This window comes from Lathamus discolor, chromosome Z (genome assembly GCF_037157495.1).
Source record: "Lathamus discolor isolate bLatDis1 chromosome Z, bLatDis1.hap1, whole genome shotgun sequence".
Taxonomy (NCBI): domain Eukaryota; kingdom Metazoa; phylum Chordata; class Aves; order Psittaciformes; family Psittacidae; genus Lathamus; species Lathamus discolor.
The window spans coordinates 7,165,766-7,171,864 of NC_088909.1; the positions used below are offsets into that span (position 1 = coordinate 7,165,766).

General features: G+C 37.6%; 1 long non-coding RNA gene across 1 annotated transcript; it reads left to right on the top strand.

The window, feature by feature from the left end:
* Positions 1-480: 480 nt before the first annotated feature.
* Positions 481-5,542, top strand: LOC136005763 (uncharacterized). The gene is made up of 3 exons (XR_010608877.1): positions 481-652; positions 4,812-4,905; positions 5,479-5,542. It is a non-coding gene; the product is annotated as an uncharacterized LOC136005763 (long non-coding RNA).
* The last annotated feature ends 557 nt before the right edge of the window (positions 5,543-6,099 follow it).

Sequence of the window (6,099 nt, forward strand, 5' to 3'; positions counted from 1 at the left end):
GTGCTTAAGTGCATCCACTGATTTTTTACTGTTTGTTCTTTGCTCTCAACAAGATAAGCTGTTGTTATTTCTTTCTTCTTGAACAAGCATAACATGATTGCTGAAGTAGTAGGAATAATTGGACCAAATAGTGAGGCAGTTAATGTAAACAGAAAGAATTTATCTCTTTCAAGTACAGTAAATTGTCCTCCAAAAATATGGAAATCTTGTCTATTTCTTGTTGTGCCCTAGAGCAAATTTTGTTGAGTTTGTTGTCACATCATTATTTTCGGACTCTGTGAAATTGCAAATGAGGAACAGGCTGCTTTCATTGGAATAGCTGTGTGTGTTTAAGGCTGTGATGAGATGTACATAGACCAGGGCTAAATCACTGGCAAAGGAAAGGTTAATCTTCTGCTTGAATTAAACATCTACCCCAGGTGTCAGTTACCACCAAAACTGTTGCCAGGGAGTGTGGTTGTGGGAGGATGGTGCTGGCTTCAGCTGCAGTGAACTGAGAAAGGGTATAAACCATGTAATGTGGAGTGTGACTTTCCTTTTGGTATCTGCGATGGGAGTGAGTTCTGCAGTGGAGGAAGATGATATCAAGAACTATTTTGCTTGATCATTAAGACGCTGAGCTGTTGCTCTAGATGACCTGCTTTGGGGAATTGTAAGCATGTTTTTGAATTTCTTAAATAGCCAGTAAAATTAAGTGTTCTTTCTGAGTGAGGAAGGGGTTTTGGGTGTGTTTTGTATATTCATTTTTCAGGCTAATCTTTGTTTGCTCTGTACCCACTATTAAAGGGGTAAAATGGCGTCTCTGGAGAAGGTTCCTTGAAAATCAAAGGCTGGTGGACTTACTTTGACAGTCTCTAGTGTTTTCTAACTAGTGTCTATCTTCTTAAAGCCTTCCTTCAAACCTGAATTCCAAAGATATTTGTGGAAATCAATGTCTGTAAATGAGAAAGATGGGTATCTATCTGTGTCAAGTGGAAACAAAATGTGTTCTAGATGGGATGAGACAAGAGGTTGTGAGAAGTTTGTGAAAGCACTTAAATGATTTGAGGCTAGTGGCTCTTGTTAGGACTTATGTGCCTGAGTTAAGAAAGACGCTTCCATTCCATCCTTGTTTGGCACCTGTGATTCATATAATCCATGGCCCTTTTTTAAGATGGGAATAAATGCTATGCAAATATGTCTAGACAGGTGAGATATGGCTGATGATCCGTTGAGGCAATTTTCCCAACAGCCCTTTTAGGTTTTAATTATTTATGGATCTGTAAGTACATGCTATGCACTTCTGCAGCACAGGTGAATTAGAATGGAGGGGGGGAAAAAAACAGCAAGCTTATATTCAACCAATGTTTTCAATAATATCAAATTATTATGCCAATAAAACATGATCTCTTCAAGATCAAACAGGCATTTGATGTGCTGATTCTGTTTTGGAGAAAAAGCTCAAGTGATTGTTATCTGACATTGTAGCTTTGAAAAGATAAAAGCAATAGCCCAGACCCTGGCTAAAGTAAATTAATACAACTCCATTGACTTCAGGGAAACAATGTGGATTTACACCAAGTGATGGATCTGTTCTTACTGCTTGATAAAAATCCAGAGGTTAGGCTTCTTCATCAATTTTTGTCTAAGACCTAGAGAAGGGAAAGAGAATGGGGCAAGTAGGGGTATGATTCAGTATTATACTGGTCTTAAACTAACCTCAGGGGAAACAAGTCTAAATACTTGTCATGGATCAACCATAAGTTTGATAAACTGCTTTACCATTGTATTTAATTGTTTGCAGCTAGTATTATACTGAACTAAGCTAAGATCTTATGCAATTAAGCAAAATAAGAGTATTGCGTTGACTGTTGTTTAGAGTGTCTCATTAATTTGTATTAGGTTGTTAATGTAGGGAAATCCACCAACGTTATTTAAGCATAAAAATACCTAAGTAACCTGGCAGACCACACTAAGCTTCTAATTACTCATTTTGGATACTTCCTGAACATAACTAGGGCCTGATTATGCTATTTTTATGCCATGTTTTCCTATCAGAAAAAAAAATAAAAAAATCTTGAGGCTCCTATTGCCTCAAAAGCAAGAAAAGAGAAGAAGCTCTAATGCAGAGGCAAGCAGTGATATTAATAGAAATAAAACCTTGAATATATATACAAAGAAATAATCCATGCGTTGTAGTAAAACCAATTTCTTGGCATTAACTAGATTCACAAATTCATAATTTGTGAAAATTGACCTCAAATAAGTGCAGAATCATAATGAAATTTATTGATAATCTGGTGAAATCTGATGCTGTTACTCTGGTATGATTATGAATCATATTTTGACAGTTATGTGTGTTTTTTTCTTGGATTTAGTGAAAACTAATTTTTGGGAACCAAGTATACTGATTTGAATGTGGGCCTTGTTATGTTATCAAACTGAACAGTAGAACTCCAGCTAGTTTCCACTGAAGTGGGAGTGATTTGGATTGTCCTCTTTGCAGGCAAATTCCTAGCGGCAGGTCCCATTTTTTGCAGTTATATTGAAATGCATATGGGTAACTTGTAGCCAAAGGTTGTTTCACAAAGCGACCTTTCCTTACAGCACATGAAGATCTGTTATTGACTGCTAAAAAACATTTTAGGAAAATGGTGATATCCTGCAACCGATTTGTTTTATAAATACATGGTGTCTCCCATAATTTAACATCTATTAAAAAATAAAATAAAAAAAAAGACCCCAACCCACCACTTTTTAAATTAGCCATTAAGAATGTTGTTTCAGGTTTAAACATTATCTGAGTGCATATTAACTGCCAATGATGACCAACTTTTCAAGCATTATGTTTTAAATTATGGACATCTGACATCTCTAATGAGTAGTTTATATATATATATGGATCATTAGTAGAATTAGTATCTTTGTGCTTGTTTGGAATATTGCATGCAATCAAAAAACACTGTTATTTAAGCTACTTTTCTGTTAATATTATCTCCTTATATTTGAATGCTATTACCCATTATTATTACTCTTCATCACCGACTGTAGAGATAGGATAAGGGGTAATGGGTTCAAACTTAGACAGAGGAAGTTCAGGTTAGCTATAAAGAAAAAACTCTTTACTGTAAGGGTGGTGAGGCACTGGAACAGGTTGCCCAAAGAAGTGGTAAATGGTCCATCCTTGGCAGTGTTCAAGGCCAGGTTGAACAGAGCCTTGTGTGATATGGTATAGTGTGAGGTGTCACTGCCCATGGCAGGGTCCTTTTAAGGTCCTCCCCAACCCTAACCATTCTATGATTCTGTGATTATATTGTTCCTGAAGTCTGAAAAGTCCTTGAATCAGAGGAGTCACTTCAACAGTAGTAGGTCTTGGACTGAAACATGGTTATTTCTAGGTCCTTGTTATCTCCTGTGCAAATCGATGGCAGATTCCCCACTGTCACAGGAAAAGCTTCCTAAGGTAGCAGGGCTGTTGAAGGCCTTCAGGACATAGGTTCAAGTTCCAGGATATGTGGTTTGAACCTGATTTTTCTTGAGAGGCTGACTTGTTTTTTTTTAAATACTTTGCATGAGAGCAAATGGTTGGGAATGGTATCTCTTCACTTCCTGACTCTGCAGTGCTCTTCCCAGTGGGTACAACTGCTTGACTCCCAGAGCACAGCACTCCCAACAGCTTGAGATTGCAGAGGCATCTTCTCCAGTCCTTCAGATTCCTACTCCCATTGAGTTCATTGCACATGGTGCTTATGTGATATCACTGAGCCAGAGAGATATAAACTGTCTTAAAGTCTCCAACTGTTACAAAAATAAATCTTGCTGATTCTGATTCAAGTGAAACATAAACATTAACATAAACTCACTATCAGCAGGATCTTAATTTGATTTTTCTTTTTTTTTTTTCCTTCAAACTTTTTAAAGATGTGCTTATCCTTAAAATCCCCACATAATAGAGAACTGGTTTTCCCACCCCTTGTACACAGCATCATCAAGACATAAAGTATGTTTCTGGCCATCTGAGTATAATAATGACGCAGCTGTACAGCTCACTTCGGTTGTTTATACCTATTTGAGCTCAGACCTGTTGCAGTGTCCTCTGGATGAACCTTTCTCATCTCAGACCCTGCAATTTGATGTCTGCTCCAAGCATTGGTTAAAGACCAAGTTTCAGCAGTTCATTTACTCTGTGTGAAATTTAGTGGATTTAAATCATCACCTTTCTGGTGAAACGTGCCAGTTTGAGGCTTGGAGATCTTGTGGCTTTGTTTTATATAATGTCTGGGGCTGGGCTTCAGCCTTTAGCTCTGAAACATGTCAGTATGTTGCATAGACTTGCAAAGTAAATCAGTTCAATTTATGTTTCCATAAACCACTGCACATGGGATTTTTTGAAAAAACTGAGAATTCTATATGCATATATATATAGTGTATGTATATATGTGCAAGCACAATGAGATGAAGCCTCTCTAATTGTTTGAATTGTTTGGTACTAGCTTATTTAAATGGCTTTCAGGAATACATCCGCTAGTTCTTTTATTTTAGTTTAGCTGTCAGTACTTCCAGTTCCAGAACAAGGAAGGGGATTTTGTCCTGCTCCAGACCCCATGCTGGTATGTTTCTGAGTCCGCATCCTGTGCAATAACTTCAGCTGTAATGAATTAATGGATGTTCAGGTAGCTTTTTTTTTTTTTTTTTTTCTGTGAAACTGATCCCTCCTGAACTGCCTTTAAATCTTATGTGAGGCTCCCTTTCCTCTTAAAACTGAAAGTCACCTTCGTCCAGCGTGGAAACTGGTCTAGGCACTCAGCCCTTTTGTCTTTTCTCTTTTTCAGTGTTTCTGTTTTGAGAGGCTCAGATTTGCCCCTCTCTAGGATTGCTGTCAGCCCCCGTGTCAACCAGGGAGTCCTGCTGGAGAAACATTTTGAGGTGTGTGAAACTACTATCAGAGGCTTGTCACATGGCAGTGACACTGACCATGTCAGCTTGTATGCAACATAACCAGCAAAAGCATTCATATGATGAAATAACAGAACTTACAGGATGCTATCCTGGGATAACTACGGCTTTACCGTGATACAGTCTGGCTTGTAAATTTTTATCCTGCATGCAAGCCCCCATATACATGCATAACGCATAACTCAAACCGTGTTATCACTACTACACAAGCTAGTGCTGCGAAAATGCAACCGAAGCTAAATTTAAATACATGTGTAAGTGCAAAGCACTCAGCTTCTGTAACAAAGGTAAAATTGGGTTCCCGTGATAGATATATGTCCTTAATTTAGCCTGAGAAATCACCAAACTCATTGTGTTGATGGTATGACCTAAACTAATCTTGTGTCCAGATTTTTGAAGGTGAAAAAAATGCAGAAAACTAATCTAGTGCAATGCTGATAGCATATGATGGTTGAGAGGTTGTAACATTATTTTAAAATATTATAATGTAGCTGATGTGGGATTTTCTGTAATGCAACATCAGTCGTCTGTTATTTGCTTCAGACTGAATTTACATGGGAGAATAAGACTCAAAAAAACCCCTCAGCGCGTCTGTAAATACTCAAGGTACAGGTTATCATAAATGCTGGTAATGTTTTTCTATTCCTTTTTTTTTTTTTTCCCTGTTATTACAGGGTTTTATGAAATATATAAGATATGTGGCAACATGAAACATAATGTAACCTGTTTTTTTTTTCTTTTCTGATGCTGCTTTTCATTTCTCTAAATCAAATGGGAATGCTGCAAGGTGTCCAGGCATCTTTAATACTCTGTTATACATAGTAGTCTACATAAACAGAGTAAACTCTGGTGTGCACCATACTTTCCATGTACACAAGGTGGTGATTTTATTAATAAAGCAAATTAGACACAAAAAAATCTGGATCAAGAGCACTGGAATGCAATCCTGTTATGGTGGTAAAGATGCTGTACTTGGTTTAAATTGGGTAAAACCTCTGTTCACTAGTTCTAAAAATATTCATTTTTTATGGAGGGTTTTTGGGTCTGAAGCCTTTCCTGTGCTCAAGAGCTGTCTCTGCTTGTCTCATGGCTGAGGAAGGCATTTGGTACTGAGGAACAGTCTGAGAAACTATTGGCTGGAGGGGCTCAAACTATCCTGCCTTG